The sequence below is a fragment of the Chiloscyllium punctatum genome, chromosome 16 (assembly GCF_047496795.1).
Source record: "Chiloscyllium punctatum isolate Juve2018m chromosome 16, sChiPun1.3, whole genome shotgun sequence".
Taxonomy (NCBI): domain Eukaryota; kingdom Metazoa; phylum Chordata; class Chondrichthyes; order Orectolobiformes; family Hemiscylliidae; genus Chiloscyllium; species Chiloscyllium punctatum.
In genome coordinates this window covers 58636487-58663181 of record NC_092754.1, presented here as the reverse complement: position 1 = coordinate 58663181, position 26695 = coordinate 58636487, and positions in this window count along the sequence as shown.

Here is a 26695-nt window from a genome sequence, read left to right as displayed (position 1 = left end):
TAGTTTTAATATTTATAACACAGACTGGGATTGCGAGAGCATTCAGGGATTTGATGAGATGGAATTCATTAAGTGCGTCAGGAAAGTTTCCTCAAGCAGTATGTAGAGGGTCCTAATCGGGAAGAGGCAAGATTTGACCTATTCTTAGGAAATAGTGCAGGACAGGTGAGTGAGATGACAGTGGATTCGCAGTTTGGGGCCTGTGAAAATAGTTCTATTAATTTTGAAATAGTTATGGAGAAGGAAGAAAAGAAACTGGTCCGCAGATTCAAGTCCTAAATTGGGGCAAGGTGAATTTTGACGGAATTGTACAGGAGCTTGCGGGGTTGATTGGATTAGTTTGTTTGCAGGCGAAGCGACCTCTGGCAAGAGGAAGCCTTTAAAAGTGAGACAGCTAGAATTTAAGATCTATATGTTCCTGTGAGGGTGAAAGGAAAGTTGACAGGAATGGGGAAACTTGAATGACAGGAGATATTGAGTCTTTGACCAGAAGAAAATGTGGACGTTGGCTCAAGTCCAGGCATTTGGGATCAGGGGAATCAATGGAGGTACACAGGGATACCAGAGTTTAGTGAAGAAGGAAATTAGTAGGGCGATAAAGGGCCTTGACTGAGAAGATCATGGTGAATAGAAAGAGGTTCATTTTGAATATTAAAGGAAAAACATTAGCTTCAGAGAGAGTAGGGCCCTCAAAGACCAAAGTGGACATGTATGTGTGGAACCAGAAGAGATGGGCGATGTCCGGAACAAATATTTCTCCTCTGTGTTTACAGTGGAGAAAGGCATGAATACTTGGGAACTTGGGGAAGTTAGTGGTGGTATCTTAGGGATAGTCCATATCACAGTTGATGAGATGTTGAATGTATTGGAATGTTTGAAGCTGGATAAATCTCATTGTCCTTAACAGATTGATACAAGAAAACTGCAAGGGGCGAGAGAAAAATTTGATGGGCCCTGGCTGATAAATTTGATCATCATTCACCACAGCTGAGATACTTGAAGACGTGAGGATAACAAACGTTATATCTTATTCAAGAAGGACTGAAAAAGCAAATATCTAGAAACTATAGACCAGGAAGCTTAACATCTGTACGTTACTTGAAAATAATATCAGGGATAAGATGGACGTGCAATTGGAAAATTGAATTTGATTCGGAATAGTCAGCATGACTTTATGAGTGGAAGTTTGCACTTGACGAATTTGTTAAAGTTCTATGATGACGTGTCCAGGAAAGTTGACCAGGTCTGGCCGGTAGATGTCGAAACGTGTCGTGCAGTAAAAGCACAGCAGGTCAGGCAGCATCAGAGAGGCAGGAGAATCGACGTTTCACGCATCAGCCCATCATCAGAAATGTCCAAATCAGCGATTTTCCTGATCTCGGATGATGCGTGACCTGCTGTGTGTTTCCAGCACCAAAATTTTCAACATCTACCGTCCAGGCCGAGCCAACTTTCCTGATCACGTCATCATTGAATATTAACTGATCTCCCGCATCTGCAGTGCTTACTTTCTCCAAGGGCAGTAGATTCAATCTATATGGATTTCAGTTACACCATGACAGGATGATGCTTTTCAGGCCTTGGACACACATACACGGTAACAGGAGGAGGCCAGTCAGCCACTGAAGCCTGCAAAACTGTACCCAGAGTAGATCATGCAGTCTATTCAGCTACTTCAAGTTAGTAACACAGGAAATGTAAGAGGTCACCAAGTGACTGGACAATGGGATGGACTGGAATAAGACGATCTCTGTATGGTCCCGCAAACCTGCCCTTCCTTTCAGTAAGGGCACGGCTGATCTGATGTGGGCCGCATTTTCTCTTTCATGCCCAAATCTTTGTAGCACTCAACTCTCTGATGTGTTAATTTTCATTAACACCACGCCGTGCCCCCAAACATTTCAATGATGTAGCTCCCCCTAATTGTCTGGGATACAGAGGCCCCAACATTCACTTCCCTCTGAGAGAAGGAAACACTCTCCACACATATACCATGACTTATTGAAATGAACAATAAATATGAACACAGCGTCAGATTGACTGGCCCTGACATCACGGCGGTATTTGACTGAGCAAGGTGTCAAGGAGACTGAACAAAATTGAACTTAATGGGAATCAGTTGTAAACTCCTCATTGGCTGGATCATCCAGAACACAGTGTGACTGGTGAACACCAATCCTCTCAATCCCTGGATATCTCTGTGGGTGATCCTGAGGGAAACTTTCTCGGCACAAACAATTGCAGCTCGTTCATCAATGTCTTTCCCTCCGTCATACCTTCAGAGCTGGGGATGTTTAGTGATTTCACACAATGCTCAGAACAATGTGTCACCTCCTCAGGAGCTGATGCTTCAAAACCTGGCCAACATTCAAGGTCATGCAGTTAAACTGTCGGGAACATTCATGGAACAGTGCGACCAGACCCTGCACATTCCTGTGGTAAAAAAACGGAGCTCATGCAGCGGCTTAAGCTGGTTTCACAGGAATTTGAGAGAGCCATTCAGACCATCAAAACTATTGGATAAGAACAGACACTGTCCTTTTCGCCTTCTCCAGCCTATTACACAGGAAGCGATTTAAAAAATCTACAAATGTTGAAATGCAAAGTAGACAGTCAGAAGGCTGGAAGAACGCAACAAGCAAGGCAGCATCAGGAGTTGGAGAAGTTAATTGCTTGGCGATAAATATTCTTCAGGACTGGGATGCGGTAAGGGAACTACAGATTAAGAGGCAGGACGTGGAAGGAGGAGGCAGGGTGGTGAGGGGGGATAGATGAACACAGGTAAGGTGGTACCACTGGGTTGGACAATGGGAGAACTGAATCCAGTTGAATCTGAAAGAAGGGTAGCTGGAATGGAAGGGAGGAGAAGGAGGTGGGAATGGAGTTGGGGGATTGGAAGGCAGGTTAATTGAAATTGGAGAACTCAATGTTGTCTGACTTGCCGTGTTCTTCCATGCCCCTGCTTTCCTGCTATTACACAGGAAGATAATGAGCTCAGTCAGTACATCAGCTTGTAAGCAGGAACCAAGGGTCGCCCAATAATGTCCGTGAACCTTTTTTCCCTGGGATCAGAAGGAGGAATATCAGCCCCTTGAAACACTAATGCATGAAGAGAAGAAACTATTCAGCCCCTCCAGACTGTAACACAAAGTAGGATGTCACTGATGCTCCAACATTGAAAACCAATGAACCATAGACTGCACAGACAGACGGGCCCATGTTGTTCCTCCTGGCTCCATTGCTCATGGTGCACACGCGTTATGTTAACGACTCCATGGTTTGCTAACAGTGAGGAGGGACTGCGGACAGTTTGTGCCAGGTCTCAAGGAGGCATCTCCCAGAAGGCAGGCTAGTGTCCTGTATGGAGGTTAGAAGTTGCTGGGAATGGCGAACTCTATCAGAGTCTGGATGCTGACAGGTTCGTGAAAACATAACATTCAGTGCAGGATCACACACCAACTGCGCATTGAGACAGTGACAGTTCATTCAGAGCCTGGAGCTCTCGCTTAACCAACATAACGTCCCACTCAGGTAAGTATGATATCATAGAATCGTAGAGTCTGACAGAACGGAGACAGGCCGTTCAACCCAAACTGGTACATGCTGACCCAAATCTCCATGCATGCTTACCCCATTTCTTACACTTTTCCCACATTCTGCTAATCGTTTTCTCCCTTTCTAGGCGGCACCTGTGGGGGGCATGGTGGCACAGTGGTTAGCACAGCTGCCTCACAGCGCACCAGGCTCGGGTTCAGTTCCCACCTCCAGCAACTCTGTATTTGGAGTTTGCACATCCTCTCCGTGACTGCGTGGGTTTCCTCCGGGTGCTCCGGTTTCCTCTCACAATCCAAAAACGTGCAGGTTAGGTGAATTGGTCCTACTAAGTTGCCCGAGGTGCTAGGTAAAGGGGAAAATGTAGGAGTATGGGTCTGGGTGGGTTACGCTTTGGTGGGTCGGTGTGGATTTGTGGGGCCGAAGGGCCTGTTTCCACACTGTAAGTAATCCAATCTAAGTAAATTATTTGCCTATGGGAAAATACATACTTTATTTAACACTATCAATGTTTTGTTTTGAAAATAATGAGTGTTGTCCATTACCCTTAAGTTTTAATGCAATAGTTTTTTTTCCTTTTGTAGTGATACAGATTATTACCTTCGCAGTGTTCTCATGGTACCATCACCACACGGATTAATCTGGTGAAAATCCTTTACACTGGCTCGCTGTGGCAAGGTGATCGTTTCTTCTAAAGGAGAGATAATCTGTGAACGCTGCCCCAAGTACTTTCTGAACAACAGTCTAGCACGGCAGGAAAGTATTTCACTCCAATTCTTGAATAGTTTTGCAATGAAAGACAGTATAAAATTTACTGTGTTGATCACTTGCTGCCTGGTATGAACTCTGTTTGTGACTTCTGACAAGGAACTTCGCTCATTTTCGCCAACGGCCCTTCTGATTCTTTAACGTTCTAATTAGTTCAAAATTAAGAAGGATGGTATGTTTTACCTAATCATTCTTTTGCCTTGCGAACAGCTGTGTTTCAAGTACAGCAACACCACGATTGCCATTTGAGATGGTCAGAGATGCCAGGAAAGCGATCTCCGAACAGTAGTATCTCCAGTTTATTAATCCGGGGACCCGGGTGCTGACCCCACCCTGGATTCGAATCCCACCATGATAAAAGGTGGCATTTGAATTCAATAAAATCGAATGAAGCTCTGAAACCATTGCCGATTATCAGAAAATCCTACCTGACACTCTAATGTTCTTCAGGGAATGACATTTAGCACATTCAGCTGGTCGGATTGACATGTGAATTCCGCAATGTATTTGGCTCTGAATTGCCCTTCGAAATGGCCAAACCAGCCGCTCAGTTATATTACTCACTATAGACATCAAAGAAATGAAACCGGACGGAACTAAGCATTGACTACTCACAGACCACACACAGCACTGGGTCAGCAAGGCAGCTCACCAACACTTCTCAAGGACAATGAGGAAAGGGAATTAAATACTGGCCCAGCATCCCATTATAAAGGAGGATGATCACACTCAGGGAAGACAGACAAAGGGACATAACTCACTTTAAACAGGAACCTTGATTTATACCCTACATGGGCATGATTTTCAGTAATATGTGAACAGGAGAAAAAATAAATAAGATTAACCTTGTTTTTTTAATTTCCTCATCTTCAATCCCTTTGTTTGCTTATTTTCTTTTATCTCTCGTTTATCTGTCTATTCAACTCACTCCTTGTCCCCTTCATCATAGACATCCCTGTCACCAAAATCAATCACAATATTTTCAAGCTGTGTTCAGTTATGATAGTAGGTCAGCAGACTCGAACTGTCAATTCTATTTTGCCCTCGACCCAAGGGAGCCAAATCTGATCAGTTGCTGCGGCAGCTTCTCGTTCTTTTTTTTTTGTTTCTGATCTCTTGCATCATTCTTTGTTTCATTTAAACTTCAATATTGTTATGACATGGGATGTCTGCATCGTTGGTAAGGGCAGCATTTATTGACCTCACTAAATGCTCTTTACTGTGTGGTCATTCTTTAACACAGTATAGAGCCAATCACATTGTTGTGGGTCTGACGTCTGTCTTAAGACAGTCCGGTAATAATGCTAGATTTCTTTACCAAAGGATATCAGTGCTATAGATAAACGTATTGTCAAAATGCTGGTGGTGTTATTGTAATATTAGTGAAATTATCGTTTATTTCCAATTCCTGTCATTTGAATTTAAGTTCTGACATATCTGAGGTAAGATTTAAAACAACATATTTTGTGCAGTAAACTGGGCCTCTGAATTACATATCCACCGACATCACTTTTCTGACACATTATCCCTGTCAGGAATTTACTTCAGAAACAAGAACAAGGTTGTTATGAACATATTTGTAATGGAAAGTGCGCTTGTAAGAGAACTGGAACCATAAAGTCTGAATTTTAACAAGGCATGGATAATGGTTTATTTAGTATCCGAACTGACGTCAATGTGGGGACTACTGATATTATGGAGCTGGTAGTGGGTAGATTTGGTGATGGAGAAAATACCGAGAAATAAATCAATTAGTTTCCAAAAGGTACTTCGGTATTGTGAACAGTCTTGTTCTCAGATGTTTGTGAGGACGAGCTTGTTGGGCACTTCAGACGTTTGTCGTAATGAGTGGAATTTGCATTTGAAACTGAAGACAATGGATTCTGTCTTTGCCAAATATAGATAACAGAAATAGCAATGAGGTTCACCATAGTGTATGGATTAACAAATGGATAGAGATGAAGAGACTTACCAGGAACACCAACAATAGCGAGCATGAAATAGTAGCCGCATGAATAGTAATCAGTGCACCCATATATCCGATGTGATAATGTGCACCCAGACCATAAAAAGTAGGCAAGACACCAGGATAAACTCCTGTCCATTGTTGCAGCATTCCAGTCTAAAGTTCTTAAAATCTGATCCATTAATGGAACATGCCAGACTATTGTGAAATCTTTATATCTCCTCTCGCTGTCTCTGCAGCTGCTGATTCCTGTTGGTGTTGGAGGTGATGCATCTGCTGCTACAATTGGATAAAGCATTGCATGAAGCTCATTACTATTAGAAGAGGGGTGTCACATCCAGTGCCACAGTTAAAATCCATGGAGACTGGCCTCAATCACAGTCACGGAAAAAACAGATCCAGTTGACTCTTCAGTGTGGTACTTTCCGTTCACAATACGAACTGGACTTGATTGAATGTTAGCATCACCGGCGGTTGGTCACATCTCCCACCACCAATTGCTGTCGTGACGTTAGTGGTGAGGGACAATGAGGATATTTTCCTATCACAAGTTAGATGTTTCTGATGTGTTGTCCGTTTGCAATGATATAACCACCTAAACCTCCCATCACCACCACCCCCAAAACAAACAATCTAGATGTAGTTACCGTACTGATGTCTCCTCCACTAGAACAGGCACGAGCCAATAGATTTTCAGTGGGTATATTTGCCGTGACCATACACAGGAAGTGTGAATCTGTCTGGACATTCCTCTCATTGCTCTAATAAGACAATCTTGTATCTTCAATACACAAACTCATAAACTCACAAACACTGTCATTTTTTGAATTCATTTCAAAGCCAAATGTCACAAATTTTCACAAATCTGGTCCCTTTACAGGGTTATATTGGTCTTGGTCTTTATTTTCAGGGACGATCTAAATGACCCAAGGTTTCAATATGTCTGATTTTTTAAAAGGTTTATTGGCATCTTTTCGTTTATACATAACAGATAATTCATCAGGCAGAACGCTTTCAATTCTTTAAAAAAACCCTGCTTAATCAAAGGATGTGTCCAGCTCTGTAGCTCGGCAGTTCTGTTCAGTTTAGGGGCTAGTTGAGTCAGGGTCACTGTTGAAATTGGATGCTCACTCCCTCCTTCTGCACTTCTGACCTCATAGCCTGCAAGCATTTTGTGTCAGATTTACTGTTTGTGCGAAGGGGTTTGTTCATTGCGATTGTTGCAAGTATTTTGGTGCAGCATCCTTAAGTCGGGATAGCCTGTGCGTTGAATAGGATACTTTATTCAGCTATTCTCCCTTCAGTTCATGCGCTTCATTCTTTAATTTGGGAAACAAATACTGTTTGTTTAAAATACTGCAGTCTGACCAGCTAATTCACTCTGTGAATATCCACTACACAGGTACCTTTTACAAATATAAAGTTACGGTCTGGGGTACTTGCTTAAAAATTTTTGAGGGATTGGACCTGGTCCATAACAGATTGGGGGCCCTTTGCAGGACTTAGGCAGCGAGTGGCAGGTGTTAGTGTCTCTTATATTGTGCGTTGACTTGGCTTGGTAAACAGAGCTTCAGAGAGAAATGGCTCTTGCAGGAACCAAGGATGTTTTGGAGGTGGAAGAATCGACCTTGGGGATTTTACAAAACGCACATAAATCTCAAGCTGCAGGAATTAGGGGACAAGCTGCAGTTGAATCTGCCTCCTATTGTGAGGAAAGATGAGATAATTGTCGCAGTAGCTCTGCATTCAAACTTGCAGGAAACGCCATTGAGATCTGTACAGATGATTAAACTTCTATCACAAATAAAGCAGCTTGTGTTAGAAGCAGAAATGAAGCAGTTTGCGTTGCGACTAAAATTAGAAGAGAAAGAAAGAGGACGAATAGGTTTAATCCAGGAAAGAAAAAAAGAAAAAAATGTTTAGCAGGAGAAAAAGAAAAAGAAAGCACGTTTGAGTTTCAGAGATAGACGTTTAGAATGGAAAGTCAGCTTAAAATGATGGAAATGAAGGCTGAAGGTACGCTTAGGGATCTGGGGAGAATGTGGATGCAAATAAAATGCACATGAACTTGTTCCAGAAGCCTATAAACAACATTTAGGAATCTAAGGAGTGGCCCAGGTCAAACGTATATTGAGTTTGAAAGGATCAAACAAAGTAATTTAGATAGATGGGTGAGAACTTTAAAAATCAAGCAAACCTATGATTCACTTAGAGAGTAACTAATTTGGAGGAATTCCAAACTTCGCTGCCTGAAGTAACTCAAACTCCTGTGGAAGAGCAGAGAGGTAAAACAGCAAGGTTAGCACCTGAACAGGCTGAAGATTATGAAATGGTCCAAAAAACACAGTTTGTCTTCCAGACTCAATTTCAGTCCTTGAGGGATGTAACCTGGGGCAAAGAGAAATCCTCACGTGGAAAGGGATATGTAGATCTCAGTGAAGATCATAAGGATAACTTCCCACAGGGGTAAAAGGGAAACCCAAAAAGAGGGCAAATTAGTTAATAAACTCCGCTGTTTCCATGACAATAAATTAGGTCACAGGAAATCACTCTGTTGTTGTGCTGGAAAAAAAATAGACAGATGTAGGAAAACAGGATAAGCCTGGGAGTTTGTTGGAGTGGCAACAGAAAGCACAGTGGAGCCGAGAAAGCTGCAACAGAGTGTACAAGCTTATCGGAGGTTGGTCAAGGAGGAAGTGCCGAATCTGCTTCTAAAATATACCTTCAAAGGGAAAGTTTATTCACGTAGGCCAGAAGTAACAGGTACAGATGGTGCAATATTAAGGGACACAGGATCCTCTCAGTCTGTGATGCTGAAAGGCGTGGAGATATATACTCTTGAGGGACTATTTCTGGAAAAGGTACTTTTAAAGGAAATTCACTGTGACACACAAAAAAGCACACAGTTATGTTAAGCGAGGATAGATTGTCCAGTGAAGATTGAAGAAATTGTGATAGAAATACTGGACAAACTCTCAGCTCCAGAAATTCAATTTGTCCTTGTAAAGTATGTAGCTGTTTCACCAGTAGGAGTGCTGCCTGCTTTGGTTAAAAGCCAGTGGAGGCACAGGCAACTGATGCAATGCCTTATCCTGGAATATTTTCTGAATGTGGGGTAACAAGGTCCCAATGTCACGAGTTCAACAGGAGAGATAAAAAATATAAAGACAAGTAAGGTGACGTAGCATTTGGAGAGAATCAGATAATTGAGACAAACCAGGAGAAAATAGGTGCTCATGCAAACATGTTCAGTTCAGCTGAACTAATTGATTTACAGCAGAAAGATGAAATTGGTAAGTAGTTGTATCAAAGTAGTTGCATATACATTTGGGATCCTGAATGTATCCCTGAGTGTTATACCTTAAAAATGGTTTCTGCATGAGGAAATAGAAACTATCACAGATTCAAGGAAATGAAAAATGTGCTGAAATTCATCAAATTGAATTGCAAATGGGGTACAGAAAGGAGGTGCAGCAAGTGAAGCCTGAATTGCAACGTGGAGGTTATTTAGGAGTGAGAATAACACAGTCTAAAATGGAAGGCATTTTTACTGGCCTGCATTGCACTAGCATGTTGTTGAATTTTGCCAGACGTCAGGTAATTGGAAAACTACAGGTGGTAATAAAACCTGTATCTTTAGTAACTATTACTGCAGTTGAGGAACTCTTTACAAGAGTTTAATTGATTGGCTAGGTCTCCTATATCAAACAAAAATAAAGTGAGAATCAGTATTTGTTAACAATGATGAATGTGTCTACGAAATTTCCAGAGGCCATTGTATTATGCAACATAACAGCGAAAAGGATTGTTGAGGAAATACTCTTTTCTTAACTATTTACAGACTACCAATAGAGATACAGGGCGATCAAAGTTCCAAATTCACATCCAAACCATTCAAGGAAGTTAAGGGCTGCTCTGTAATAAAACAATTCAAATCTACTGTGAACCATCTAAATCGCAGAGAGCACGAAAAAGGTGATATCAAACATTAACGATCATGTTGAATGCCTATGGTAAGGAGTATCCAGCTGAATGGGGTAAGAGAATTCCATTTGTGCTTTTTGTGATCAGAGATGCACAAAATGAATCGAACAAATTCTGACCATTTTGATTGCGTTATTAAGAGCTAGGACCGTTAAAATTGATTAAGGAGTAATGAGTAAATCAGAATTAAAAGGCCACACTATTGGGATATTTCTCAAATTTTCCAGAACGAATAAAAAGCGCTGGGGATTTGGTAAGATGGCATTTAAAGGTATTGCAGAATGCACCTAAACAGGAAGTGGACAAGAACTAAAATATTTACAGTTTTCCTGTCAGGGATAAAGTATGTGTGCTACTTCCACTGATTGGGTGAATCTTGAAAAGCAAGGACTGATGAAACTTATCAAATGAGAAAGAATATTGAGTAAGGGTAACTACTTGGAAGGGACTCCAGACAGAAAGGAATCTCACAGAGTATGTCATGTGAATATGCTCAAAAGGTATTTCGACAGGGAAGGAGAGCAACAGAAGAGGGTGTTAATGATTACAGTACAGAAGGAAGACCCAAGTTCAGAGGATTCGGAATTGGACATTCCTCAAATTAAAGTGGACAAGGAGGAAGTTGTATAAAATTGGGATAAATTATGGAATAACCTCGCTGAGGGAAAAAAAACGAAATGATCTGAAAGAGTTATTAGTATTATATGGGGAGATATGCGGAAATTAAATGCATAATGTAGAGAAAGGATATGTTGTTCCGATTAAGCAGCATCCTTATAGGCATAATCTTCTGAAGTTGGCTCAGGTTCAGAAGGGGATTGAACACATGTTCGAAGATGACATAATCGACTTGAGTTACACTGACTGGAACTCACCCAAAGTCATGGTACTGGAGACAGATGGTACCCAACGGTTATGTGTGGATTATTGCAAAGTCAATGCTGTTTAAAAAAAAGATGCCTATCCAATTTCGCAGTTGGAAGGTTGCAGTGGGGAAGAAGGTGGGGCAAGCAACTTATATTTGGCATGAAAAACGCCCCGGCCACATTCCAGAGACTAACCAATAATTTGCCAGAGTATCCAAAATGTGCTGTACATTGATGACCTGGCGAATTTTAGTCACTCATGGAAGCATTTATCGGACTTATGTCATGTATTTTGGAAGGCAGGCTTGGTTGTAAACGGAACGCAAAGTTAATTTGCCAAAGCCCAAGTCAATGGTGCTGTGAGATGTCAAAGTGTAGGAATTTAGGAATTTGGGGTATTTCCCACACAGTCGACAAAAGGAGCTGTGCTATGCTTCCTGCGATTAAGTGGAATTTATCAAAGGTTTGTGCCTAAATTTAGCAGTATGGCTGCTCCACTCACTGAAATGCTCAGGAAAGGCAAGAAACGTCAGGCAACACACTGTGAAAAGGCATTTGACAGCACGCAAAATGTGTTAACCACTGTCCGGTATCAGTTAGATCTGATTAAGCAGAGCCTTTCAAGGTGGCTATAAATGCGAGCGATGAAGGAAAACGACGAGAAGATAGAAAGACGTATTAGTTATTATCCAGCAAGTTAAACACTTATTGGTAGAAATAATCAAGAGCTGAGAAAGAGACGTTGAACTTCGTGTTGGCACGACAACATTTCAGTTTTTATATTACCAACAACACATCTGAGGCAACTGTCAGTAATGATCACAAGCCATTGACGTTTTTGGAGAAATTTAAGGACAAAAATGCTAGCCTGATTAGCTCGAGCCTGTAGTTTTAGACAATCAATTTGAAAATTGTGCATGTGGGATGTCTTGAAAACATGATTGCCAAAGCATTGTCCGAACTTGAATGACAGATCAACACACTCAGTGGTATCACACACTGAATTTGGATGTAGTTCTGCAGGTTTGCATTTTTATACTAAGTGAATGCATATATGTGCTTTAGTGTGCTAACCACTATTTTTTGTGATTTTGAGAACTCAATCCATCTTTGGATGGTAATGATTCAGTGTCATATGGTCCGTTGGTTTTGTTGTGCTTGATTTTGTTTTCAGAGAGGTTCTAACCGGCCCAAGGTTCCACCATGTCTTAATTTTGAACGGCTCATTGGGGTCCTTTGGTTTATACCAATCTGATAAAACCGCAAGAAGAAGGCTTTCAAGTCTTAAAAAGAACTGGCATAATCAAGGGGATGTGGCCAGCTCTCTACCTGCGCAGTTTAGTCAGTTCGAAGGTTATTTAAGTCAGAGTCACTGTTAACACTGGACGCAATTCCCGTTCTTCTGTCCTCTGAATTCGTAACCTGTAAGCTTGGATTGTGTAATTTTTAGTCTTTGTGGCAAATGGTTTGTATATTGTGAATGTTGAAAGCAATTTGGAACAGCATCATTAAGTCGGGAAAGCTTGTCAGGTTCGGATCGGATGGGTTATTCGGGTATTCTATAGTCGGTTGGTTGTGTTTCATTACTTAATGTTTTAAATAAATTCTATTTGTTTAAAACTCGGCAGTCTGACCAGCAAATTGACTCTGGGGATATCCACGATACCTTCAACAATTAGCAAATCTACGGTGAGGGTTTCCTGCTTAAAATGTTTTGAGGGGTCAGGCCTGGTCAATAAAAATGTAAAATAATCTTGTTCATCAGAAGTTATGATTTAAAGACTAAGGGAAGGAATGAATATGATATTGGCTATGAGACAGAAAGGATTGGGCCAGCAACTGAGGAGACCCGAGGGGAGTACAGTACTATCTCCCAGTCATGAGTCTTCAACCATCACTCTTTCTGACAAATGGGACGAAATGCAAGGGAACAGATGACCTGTGGTACATGGAATGCCGAGCGACAATGTGGATAGATTGGGACAATTTTAAATGTGTTATAAGGAATTATATTTTATATATAGACTGTTAAATCACATGTTGTTAAATCACATACAGGTTGTTAAGGTTGTTTATATTTTGACAAGATATTCAGAATTGGAAACAGACACAGATAATGTGTGGGGTTACAGTGAGTTGCAGCAGAGTAAGAGTGAGAATACAGCTCGTTCTGAGCTGGTACAGAGATGATGGGCAGCGTGACCGCTATCCTAGCTGCGATTATTCTGAGAAAAAGTTCAGAGCCTGGAGAGACAAGCTTAGTCATAGAACACCCAGACAATATCATAATTACGAAACTAGGCATATTTTATATAAAGTGTAGCTTTCCGTAAAATGTCTTTTAAATCAAAATCAAAGTCTCTAAAATGTCTTTTAAATCTCTTGCTGAGATTTGTGCGTTTATTTTCAGAACTTACAGAAGAAACAGTCTCCAGTATAACACATGTGTCACTAGCACATGTACAGCTAACAGGAACAGGAACGGAGAATAATGTCCAAATAAAACTGGGTTCAACATCCAGAGCCAGCAATAACAGCAAAATATTAGAGATAATGGAAATCTGAAATACAAATGAAAAATGATGGAGAAACGCAACAGATGATGCAGTATCTGGGCAGAGAAACAAAGTTCCCATGTCGAGTTTGATATAAACCTGTTCTGAATAAGTCACATTGGACTCGAAACAGTTAAATGGTTTCTTTCTGCTCCAATACTGCCAGAACTGCAGAGTTGCTCTCCAGCACTTTCAGGCAGAGAGTAATGGTGGGCGGTTGCTTTCTGACTGGAGGCTTGTGACCAGCAGTGTTTCACAGAGGTTGGTTCTGGCTTTTCATTGTTTATCATTTATATAAATGATTTGGATGAGAATATGAAACGCATGGTTTGTAAGTTTGCATATGATACAAAAATTGGTGGCACAGTGGACAGTGAAGGAAGTTTCCTCAGATGACAAAAGGATCTTGATCAAATGGGTCAATCTCCTTGGATGCTGCCTGAACTGCTGTGTCCTTCCAGCACCACTAATCCAGAATATTCTTTCCAGCATCTGCAGTCATTGTTTTTACCACCCTGAAAAATAGCAGACACAGTTCAATCTGGATGAATGCGAGGTGCAGGCAGTAGTGTGTATTTGCTGCTGTCTGATGCACCAGGATTGGGATGATTTTATTCCCCATTTCCTGGGTTCAGCACATCGATGTCCTTCGTGATCTTTGGAGGCTTTACTCTCTCCTGGTTATGTCTTGCTATTAAAGTAGTTGCACAATATCTTTGAGTTATCATTAACCTTTCCTTCCCATGCTATCTCATATCTCTTTTTGACTTTCCTTATTTCTCTCAAAATGGTGCCCCACACTCTCGATATTGATTAAGAGGTTTAATTCAATGAAGTTGTCTGAATCTAAAGTAAGACTTTCTTTTATTCTTGAGTGGAACCTCAATAACTTTAGTCATCCATGGTTCCTTAATCTTAGCAGCTTGACCCTTTACTCTAACAGGAACTTAATGCCTCTCAACTCACATCGTCAGACTGTTGACTGCCTCCCCTTTGTCAGACATTATTTTACCTGCTAAAAGTCTACTCCCATCAAACTTGGAAATTCCTTTTCCCATGCCATTAACATTTATGGTACTCCAATGAAAAAAAGATAATATTAATGGAAGACGTATTATTTTCCCATAATAGTTATGATTGCAAGACCCAAAAGTATTCTTCCATGTTTACTTCAGTCGCTTGCCTTGCATCTTTCACAAAACCAGGTCTCGATTGGCTCCTTCTTTATTAGGATGGTCCACGTACTGATGAAGAAAATTTTCTTGGGCACATTTGACAAATTCTTCGTGATTCAACCCTTTTAACACTATGGTAGTTCCAATCATATTTTTAGAAAATTACAATCCCCATTAATACAACCTTATTAAGCTTACATATATCCGAGATCTCCCTACATGTCTGTTTCTCAATTACTTTCTTACTGTTAGAGAGCATATGTGCAATAACATCAACGTGCTCTTTCCTTTCTTATTTTTAATTTCTATCAATATATTTTCATTGGACGATTTGTCACAAAGGAGCATACTGTGCAATCTCTTCAAAGTGATCTTTGCTTTCTGATTTTTAACACTACCCATGTATTTTACCTGATGATTTTGTGAGAAATGACTTCTCCAGCTGCACTAATAATTTATCCCAAAACCTAAAACGGCAGGCCTCCCCCTCTACACCCACCGTATGCCACTTTATCTATCCATTCAATGACACCTGGCACCTGGAACATTGAATTGACAATCTTGAACATCTCTCAAGCGAAAGTGAGGACTACAGATGTGGAGATTAGAGTCGAGAGTGTGGTGATGGAAAAACACAGCAGACCAGGTAGCATCCGACAAGCAGGGAAATCAACATTTTGGGCAAAAGGCCTTCATCAGCCTTTTCCTGATGAGGGGCTTTTGCCCGAAGCATCGATTTTCCTGCTCCTCGGGTGCTACCTGACCTGCTGAGCTTTTCCAGCACCATACTCTCGACTTGAACACCTCTCCATCAACTTTCAGTCATAAATAATAAATCCCAATCCAATGTTCTTAAACATGCCCTCAGTTCATCAGCTTTCCCCATGAGACCCCTTACATTGGAATAAATGCAATTTAATGCTTCAGAATTATTGTATACGCTGACTCTCTCATCTTTCATTTCTAATGGACGTGGTCTACTCATATTCATAACTTCTCCATCCATCCGATCATTAACACAGACAATTCGAATAACCCTCTTGCCTTCTACAAATATAATTTCTTCATATATAGAGTGAGCCTATCTCCCTACTAAGATATTGGTTTAGATTATACGAATCCTTTTTTAACATGTGTTTTCTATTCCAAAACAAATTCCAATTTCCCAAAAATCTAAATCCCTCAACAACAACCCAGCTCTTCAGCCATTGATTTTTCTCCTTTAACCTTTCGTTCCTCCACCGGTTGGGGTTGGCATTGGCAGTAAACCATGAATCACTACTTCTAAAGTTTTATTTTTAATCGACCTCACCTCATAATTTCACCCTGTACTGCTTTAATCTTTTTTCTAAAAATGTCATTCCTACCAATATGTACAACAATCTATGATTACTCAATCTCACCTGTAACAATGTACATGAAACGTTTAGAGTCATTCTTAAGCCTAGCACAAACCATCATAAACTCATGCTCACTGCCACAGAATCTCCTGCTGATGCCTCTGACTGAAAATCCCACTGTAGCAATAATTCTACCACATCGTCTCTAACGCTGCCTAATATAAAAATCGTTCGAACAATCCAATAACTGACTGCTCCTCCATTTTCCTCAGAAAGACTACGTCCTTAATGAAGGCACAACTCCTTTTTATTAAAAAAAAGATTTATTGTTTCTAAACAAAAACAAAGTTTTGCAGGTTTAAAAAAGAAACCTTTGAAAACATGTGAAAACAGGAAGTGTTAGTTTTGCCTATGCCATTGCTGAGTTTACCATTATTATCTCGCTGTTTTCATCCTCTAAGACCCAATATTTAATTTCAACATTCTTTTACTTTTTGTCTTCTGGGAGAAATGTTACTTATCAATTCTTACGCTTCCTACTCAATTTGCTTCATAGCCATTTTGAGGAATACAAGATAATGAGAGGCATACATTCAGTCGATAGCCAGAGAGTATTTCCCAGGGCAGAAATTGGTAACATGACGGGCCATAGTTTTAAGCTGGTTGGAGGAAAGTATAGAGGGGATATCAGAGGCGGGTTCTTTCCACATAGAGTTTTGAGAGCATAGAATGCGCTGCCAGCAGCAGTTGGAGAAGCAAGGTCATTGGGGGCATTTAAGAGACTGCTGGGCATGCATATGGTCCCAGAAATGTGAAGGTGCATAAATGAGGATCAATGGTCGGCACAAAATCGTGGGCTGAAGGGCTGTTCTGTGCTGTACTGTTCTATGTTCTCTGTTCTATGATGTTGTTTTTAGTAACCGTTTGGTGGCATTTAAAGCATTTTTCTTTAATTCGTTCGTGAGATGAGAGCGTCGCTGGGTTAGACAGAACTCATTGTGCATCCCGAGAGGGCAGTTAAGAAGCAACCAAATTTGTGTGGGTTTGAAGTCATACTTAGGTGAGACCAAGTAAGATTGATGGTTTCCGTCTGAAAGGACTGTCGTGAAACATATGGCTAATTCCAACAATGAGCAATGTTTTCATGTTGAGCAATAGACTCTTAATTTCAGGTTCATATTGAATTTAAATGCCGCCATCTACCCTGACAGCATTTGAACCCGAGTCCCCAGAACATTATCTGGATGAGCAGACAGTGATAATACCTCCAGGCCATCACTGTCAGGTTATTGTTGACTTCCTTGTTAAGCTATGGGTCACTTTTCATCTTTTTACAATTCCTTTTCCACAAAGGATTACACTTCAATTGAGGGGTTTTGATCATGTCCCGAAGTAATTACCACTGTTCTTCAACTGTCCTGCCCTTTAATATTTTCGCCAAGTCCACTTGGGACAATCCCTTCCTCAGGCCAGGAAAGTTATCATTGCCCAAATCTAAACCTCTCGTATGTGACTGACTTCACTGTTTCAAACTGAATGTGAACCTCCAGCATGCTGTGCCACTCTTTCTAAGATGATCCTTGCGACAATATGAGTTATCACGCTTTCTTTATTACATAATACCAAGTCGGTTCTCTGATTGGTTCCATGATATGTTAATCGAAGAAGTAATCCCTCATAGATTCGATAAATCATTCTTTGTGTCTCCCCTTACGAATTGATTAATCCAAACAATAAGCATGTTCAAATTACCCACAATCACTCATGTGCCCTTGTCTCAAGTCATCATAATTCCCTGGTTCATGCTATTCCCTACATTGAAAGTAGTTTGCCAGGATGGGAGTTTGTGGGCTGGAAATGCTCCTTCCAATGGGTTTCTTTAACTGTGTTTTATTTCAAACTGGACTGATTCATCATTTTTGTCCCACGTATTAATATCATTTCTTAATACAGCTTTGACATTACCCTTGACCTATACAGACTGTCCATCTACTGTTCCTCCTTGTCTGAATACTGTGCACCCGTGGGCACTTAACACCCCAGTCCTGACCTTCCTTAAGCACGTTTCAGTAATTCTCCCAATGCCATATCTACTTCTCTCTGTTTGAGCTGTCAGCTCATTCACTTTATTCCAAATATGGCACGCTTTTAGTGAAAAGGTTTTTACATAAGTTCAATTGATGTTTCATTCTTTTTTAATACTTTTGTGCATAGGCTCTCTACCCTTATTTATTCATCCCCAATAATAGTGAGCCTATCATTTACACCAACTTTCTACTCATATTTTTAAATTGTTATGATTCGTGCCCTCAGCATGGTTATTGTACTGGCCCTGCCTGTTTATTCGACCACCCTCTTCTTTCTTTTGAATTTCTGACCGGCTGCTTTGGTTCCCCGCCTCCTGTATTATTAGTTTAAATCTACCTGAGTTGCACGATCACACTGCCCTTTCAGGTTGTTGGGGCCCCTCCAGTAAAGGTGCACACTTTCACTTTTGTAGAGTTCCCACCCGACCTGGAAGCAATCCGAATCATCCAGAAATCAGAAACCCTCCTTCCAGACCAGTTCTTTAACTCGACTCGACTACCTTCCTCTTCCTTCTCTCACTTCCAGGTGCACGGGGAGTAAGCCAAAGAATACAACTCTGGAGATTCTGCGATTATACTCACTCCGAACTCCCGGAACTTGTTTTGCCGAACCTTTCAACCTTTCACTCTTCTTACCTGTGTCATTGGTATCAATGTGAACGACGACCGCTGGCTGTTTCACCTCCCAATTCACGATGCCCTGAGCATGCTCGGCGATACTCTTGATCCCGGCACCGACCGCGCTTTTTATGATTAAATCATAGAATTATAGAATCCCTACATCGGGGAAGCAGGCCATTTCACACGGCACGTCCATGCTGACCTTCCGAAGATTAACTCTCCCTGACCCATTCTCCTACTCTATTACTCTGCATTTACCCATGACCAATATACCTAACCGGCTTGTTGCTGAATACTATTTGGAAAAAAGTAAAAATCCCAGACCCATTCCAACGTGCTATGTTAAATCTGCTTTCTCACAATGGATACTGCCAAAACCACTGAGCATTTCCAGCAACGTCTGGTTTTGTCACCGATGATGATTGTATATTCATAAAAAATCATATGCAACTCAGACTTGAAACAAAGCTAAATTTAAACTCTCAGGAGAAAAGTAAATATTTGGTCGTTAGATGACCCGAGTAAAGGTTCAGTAAATTACTTTTTTTTGGTCCATGAACGTCATTTGTTCATCTTCCCCTTCCATGAATAATGGAGATCATTTTTTGCATCTTCTTTGATATCAGAAAACTTGGAAACGTTGCACTTTTACTCCTTCATATAGGTATGCGATTACATCTTATTCTTTCGTCTTAGTCCAATTAAAGATGATTATTCACAAAACGAACAGAGAGAGAGACACACACAATGTAATACTTTGTCGAAGAATGCCACTAACATTGTAAGTAATTGGAATGATAACTGGAAAGAAGGAAATAACTAAAGGAAAGATGAGAGAAAATGGGTCTTTATTGGAAACAGAAAATACTTTTATGTGAAATTACTAAGTTGATCAAATTTATGAAAAGCTATGCAGGGCAGAAAAAAAGATATTGTTATGAAGGTGTAGAGGTATACTTTACCGTTAAGGGAGACAAGAAGCTGGCACAAAATGTTCTGAAAGAGGTTAAAATGCAACATTTGACTGTGAAAACAGGAGTGATGCGGAGTTGCCCTGGTACAAAAACATATTAAAATTCAATCAGGTAGTTTAAATTATGCACCAACAAACTGAAATCAAATCGAGACTTAAATATAATGTATTTGATGGCATCAATATCAATGAAATGATCCACTGCTTTGTGTTATAAAACTGGACATTTTGAACATTTAAGGGGAGAACTGCAAAAGACATCCACAAAGATAGACAGCGAGTTAAAGAGATCCTGAAGTTTGCATAGCAGAACATCAAAGCCGACCGTGAGTAAAATCTACAGATAAAATCTACAAAGGAGAATCGACAATCTGACTGGTTTTGAAACATGACTATATTTTTTGTAAAGCTTTATTGCGGTTTTTGTTTCATCAGACCAGTATTGTAAAGTGAGAGGTTGAAGATACGTTTAACCCAAGGGAGTTCTAAACAGTGGTTTAGTTTATTATTCTCTGTGGACTTAAATAACAAAATTATTAATTTTACTTTAAATAGTGGCTCTGTAAATGGATCTTTGCCTGTCGAAACTTAAGATTTTATGGCATGAGGTGAACCTTTCTGTGTGGCTGGTTTAAATTAGAGGAACGGTTAACCCTGTCTTATAACAATTTGGGGGCTTTCGTCCGCGATTTGAACAGGTTTAGGCAGATCCTGTTTTGGGTAGATTTGAATAGATTTGAGGTATGAGAAAAAGCTCAGTATATTAAAGCATTTCCACGTTCGTGCCCGAGATCTTCAAACAAAATATCAGTAAGACAACTGGTTCAATTTCGATGACTTGTGGTTGGTTAAATTAAAAGTGAGAGAAATGGCTCTTAAAAAAATTAAGAGGTGTTTGAAGATGATTCTCAATTTTTCCAAGAAAGTTTAGAAAGAAAAATAAACTCAAAGCCTTTCGAATTAGCAAAGAACATAAATTTGCATTTAACCAAGGACAAAAGTAAATCTGAAAATGTCAGGGATATACTCAAACGCTAAGGTATTTCAGAGAAACAGACAAGGGCAGGAGAGTGAGAAAAACTTACATTATAATTGAGGAAAATGGAGTTTAAAAATAAACAAAGGAAGAGAGAAAGAGAGAGAGAGAAGAAACAGAAAGCAAGAGAGAAGCGAGAGAGGGGCAAAGGGGAGAAGGTTCATAACTGAGCAAAGAAAGAAGAAAAGGAGAAAAGAGAAAGAGAAGGATTTTAGTTGAGCAAAAAGAGCGAGAAGTTGAACTTGAACGTACGATTTAGTCAACAAAGTCAAAGTAATAGGATGGAGATTAAAAGGGAATTGGTGATACATACAGCTATGTCAAAACGCTGCTACATTTTGATGAGAAAGATTTTGAAGCCTTCTTTGTTTCATTGAAAACTTGGCTAGGCAGTTGGAATGTTCCAAGTAATTATGGGTAATGCTAGTTCAGACTAAACTGGTAGGCAGAAAGAGTGAGGTATTTGCTCCGGTGTCAGAAGAGGGATGAAGAGAGGAGAAAGTGAGGACTGCAGATGCTGGAGATCAGAGCTGAAAATGTGTTCCTGGAAAAGCGCAGCTGGTCAGGCAGCATCCAAGGAGCAGGAGAATCGACGAATCGGGCATGAGCCCTTCTTCAGGAATGAGGAAAGTGTGTCCAGCAGGCGAGATAAAAGCGAGGGAGGACGGACTTGGGGGAGGGGCGTTGGAATTATGATAGGTAGAAGGAGGTCAAGGTGAGGGTGATAGGCCAGAGTGGGGGTGGGGGCGGAGTGGTCAGGAAGAAGATTGCAGGTTAGGAAGGCAGTGCTGAGTTCAAGGGATTTGTCTGAGACAAGGTGCGGGGAGGGGAAATGCGGAAACGAGAGAAATCGGAGTTCATCCCTTGTGGTTGGAGGGATCCTAGGCGGAAGATGAGGCGGTCTTCCCCCAACCGTCGTGTTGCTACAGTCTGGCAATGGAGGAGTCCAAGTACCAGCATGTCCTTGGTGGAGTGGGATGGGGAGTTGAAGTGTTGAGCCACGGGGTGGTTGTGTTGGTTGGTCCGGGTGTCCCAGAGGTGTTCTCTGAAACATACAACATAGAACATAGAAAAATACAGCGCAGTACAGGCCCTTCGGCCCTCGATGTTGCGCCGACCGAAGACTACCTCACCGACACTCGCCCTATAACCTCCATATGCTTGTCCAATGCCCGCTTAAATGACCATAAAGAGGGAGAGTCCACCACTGATACTGGCAGGGCATTCCATGAACTCACAACCCGCTGAGTAAAAAATCTACCCCTAACATCTGTCCTATACCTACCACCCCTTAATTTAAAGCTGTGTCCCCTAGTAACAGCTGACTCCATACACGGAAAAAGGTTCTCACTGTCTACCCTATCTAAACCCCCAATCATCTTGTACACCTCTATCAAATCTCCCCTAAACCTTCTTTTCTCCAATGGGAAAAGTCCCAAGTGCCTCAGCCTTTCCTTATACGATCTTCCTTCCATGCCAGGCAACATACTGGTAAACCTCCTCTGCACTCGTTACAATGCCTCCACATCCTTCCTTTAGTATGGCGACCAAAACTGTACACAATACTCCAGATAAGGCCGCACCAGAGTCTTATACAACCGCAACATGACCTCAGGACTCCGGAATTCAATTCCTCTACCAATAAAGTCCAGTACACCATATGCCTTCTTCACAGCACTATTTACCTGGGTGGAAACTTTCAAAGAGCTGTGTACATGGACACCAAGATCCCTCTGCTCATGCACACTACCAAGTAGTCTACCATTAGCCCAGTAATCCATCTTCTTGTTACTCCGACCAAAGTGAATGACTTCACACTTAGCTATATTGAATTCCATTTGCCACCTTACTGCCCAGCTGTGCTTTTATCTGTATCGCGCTGTAACCTGCCACATCCTTCTTCGCTGTCCACAACACCACCGACTTTCGTGTCATCCGCAAACTTGCTCATCCAGCCTTCAAGGCCCTCCTCCAGGAGATTTATAAAAATGACAAACAGCAATGGTCCCAAAACAGATCCTTGTGGAACACCGCTAGTAACTGCGCTCCAAGTTGACCCTATACCATCAACTACTACCCTCTGTCTCCTTCCAGCCAGCCAATTCTTAATCCAAACCTCGAATGCACCCTCAATGCCTTACCTCCGGAATTTTTTGCATTAGCCTGCCATGGGGTACCTTATCGAACGCCTTGCTAAAATCCATATACACCACATCTACTGCTTTGCCCTCGTCCACTTCCTTGGTCACCTTCTCAAAGAATTCAATAAGGTTTGTGAGGCACGACCTGCCCTTCACAAAACCATGCTGACTATCTTTGATCACATTATTCCTATCCAGATGTTCATAAATCCAATCCCTTACAATTCTCTCTAAGACTTTGCCCACAACAGAAGTAAGACTCACTGGCCTATAGTTACTCGGGTTATCCCTGCTCCCCTTCTTGAACATGGGGACCACATTCGCTATCCTCCAGTCTTCTGGAACTATTCCCTTGGAAACGTTCCGCAAGTAGGCAGCCTGTCTCCCCAATACAGAGGAGGCCACATCGGCTGCACCGGATGCAATAAGTGATGTGCGTGGAACTGCAGGATAATTTGTGGGGGATATGGAAGGATCCCTTGGGGCCTTGGAGGGAAGTAAGTGGGGAGGTGTGGCGCAAGTTTTGCATTTCTTGTGGTTGCAGAGGAAGGTGCCAGGAGTGGAGGTTGGGTTGGTGGGGGGTGTGGACCTGGCGAGGGAGTCACGGAGGGAGTGGTCTTTTCGGAACGCTGATAGGGGAGGGGAGGGAAATATATCCCTGGTGGTGGTATCCGTTTGGAGGTGGCAGAAATGACGACGGATGATATGCTGCATTTGGAGGTTGGTCGGTTGGTCGGTGAGGAACAGTGGGGTTCTATCCTGGTGGCGATTGGAGGGGGGGTTAAAGCGCAGAGGAGCGGGAAGTGGATGTGATGCGGTGGAGGGCATCGTCGATCACATCTGGGGGGAAATTGTGGTCTTTGAATAAGGAGGCCATCTGGGTTGCATGGTAATGGAACTTGTCCCCCTGGGAGCAGATACGGCGGAGACGAAGGAATTGGGAATATGGGACGACGTTTTTATAGGAGGCATGGTGGGAGGAGGTGTAGTCTAGGTAGCTGTGGGAGTCGGTCGGTTTATAGTAAATGTCCGTGGTGATTCGGTGGCCTGAGATAGAAATGGAGAGGTCTAGGAAGGGGAGGGAGGAGTCTGAGACGGTCCAGGTGAATTTGTGGTCGGGGTGGAAGGTTTTGGTAAACTGGATGAAATGTTCAACCTCCTTGTGGGAGCACGAGGAAGTGCCGATACAGTCATCGATGTAGTGGAGGAAAAGGTGGGATGTGGTGCAGGTTTGTGAGAGGATGGGGTTGCAGGTGGTAGATGGGAGATCCCCTGTGGTGATGAGGTTTTGTATGGCTTGGGAGCTGATGGTTTGGTGGTGGGAGGTGGGCTCAGGGTCAAGGGTCAGTCGGAAGAGGTGTCGGCAAGCTGGCGTTTAGCCTCAGCAATGTAAAGATCGGTGTGCCAAGCTACCACCGCGCCTCCTTTGTCGGCTGGTTTCATAATGAGGTTTGGGTTAGAGTGGAGGGAGTGGAGGGCCGCATGTTGTGAGGGTGAGAGGCTGGAGTGGGTGAGAGGGGTTGACAGGTTGAGGTGGTTAACGTCGCGGTGGCAGTTGGCTATGAAGAGATGGAGGGCAGGTAAGAGATCAGCACGGGATGGACAAGTGGATGGGGTGTGTTGGAGGCGGAAGAAGGGGTCGTTAGAGGGTGGGCGAGAATCCTGATTGAAGAGGTAGGCGCAAAGGCGAAGGCGCTGGAAGAAATGTTCGATATTTCGCCACGTGTTGAACTCATTAAACCGGGAGCGCAGACGGATGAGAGTGAGGTCTCTGCTGAAGATTATCCCAGGCAAAAAGTGACAGATTGTAGTTGAATACAATTCTGCTCCTACTGCTGCTGTGTTCGACAGCACCAAATCAATGTCAGGAATTTTCTGTTTCAGAATGTTCAGGAAGTTAGATTATTGAAAACATTTACAGAGGATATTTGACTTGGAAATGAATTGAGAAGAATGAAGAATTAATGGTAAAAGATGAGTTATAAAGTCATCGATCCTGAGAGTCATGAAATATGCAAACATACCCTTCCAATAATCCACACGGAATCAGCCAACACCGTTAAGTTTGGGAACTAAGACTATCACCGAGCTGTACTCGGTCGGGCTTAGTTTGATGATGTTCTCCTTCAGCATGGCCTCCATATCCTTTTGGACCTGTCTGGCTTTGAAAGGATTAAGCAGATATGGGTTTTGTTTTATCAGAACAGTATTCCCAATGTCGACTTCGGGTACAATAACATTAGTCCTCCTCATGTGATTCTTTCATATGTCCTCATATGTCCTCATAGTGCATTAACAAACTTTTCAGCTGCCTTCTATGCTCCTGAGACAGATAGTTTATGAATCTGTCCCAATGCTCAAGGACATCTTCATTTTTAACATATTTTGTGGAATATCAAAATCCACAACATTTGGATTTCATTTCTCACTGTGTCAGGCACTTATTAACACCTGTTTCTCCAGTTCTCTCTCCCCTCTACTTTTCAGGAGGGGACCTATGCACTCATTTATAACCCACATGAACGGGTATTCGATTCTGGGAATTGACAGTAGAGATGCTATTTTCATTACTGTCTGTGGTCAACCTCCCATTTGGTATATATGACGCAGATGCCAAAAGTTAACCACATCTTTGTGCATTGCAGTTTAATAACATTTTTTTTGTCCCTTAGCCTGTGTCTTTCTACACGAGATGACCTCCCACTGGTAGTTCATGTGCTACCCTAACACTTCTCTTCTCTATGTTCGCGGCAAAACAATCTGGTGTACTTCGGCACATTCCTCCTCTGCAGTAAATTGCCATGGTCTCCATTTCCGTCTTAGGATTCTATCTTTTAGATAACAACCCTCAGTAATATCTTTGCCTTCTTTTCAGAGTATGCATCCACATATGTATCTTTTATCATCTTGTCTGTCTGTTGCAAATCCCTTCGGCTTTCATGACTGAACACTTCTGTCTGACCTTCAAGTTTTGCCTGCACCATTACGTCAAACAGGGTGTCCGCCAACTGATCATCAACTCTTTCATCTTTGTCTTTAATTTGCGTGCTTCAGCTGTGACTTATTACAGTGGGATCTGGTTACTGTGCATTCTGGGAAAATACCAGTATACTTCTGTTTTAACTTCTCAATTTCCTGGTCCATCTTCGGCTTTTCTACAACAAGCAGTGTTGCTCCCAACTTGGATCCTGCGAAATCGTTCCCAAGAACAAACTGGATTCCTGGAACACACACTCTTTCAGTCACTCACACGGTTTCCTTTAATACTTCCACTAGTGCTACTGATTTAGCTTCTTTTACCACATCTTTTTCCACAGTGACTTTTTTAACGACCTGCGCTGTGACCTTACATATCCCAACTTATGGCAGTGATGTAACTTTTCCTAGTGCACTTCTGAATCGACCGTCACTGGCATTTTCCATGTCCCAATCTATTACAGTGAATACATCTGAAGCCTTTCACCTTATGCCCACCTTCTTAGGCATCTTCTTTAACCTGTGGAAAAACTCTTATCCTCTTCCTTTAATAGTGTAGCATCTCCACTTCTCCCAAATTCGATCCCTCGCAGGATGAAATTTTGTTTGGAAGTTTGTCTTATGCAGCACAATGTATTCATCTGCTAATTCGCCT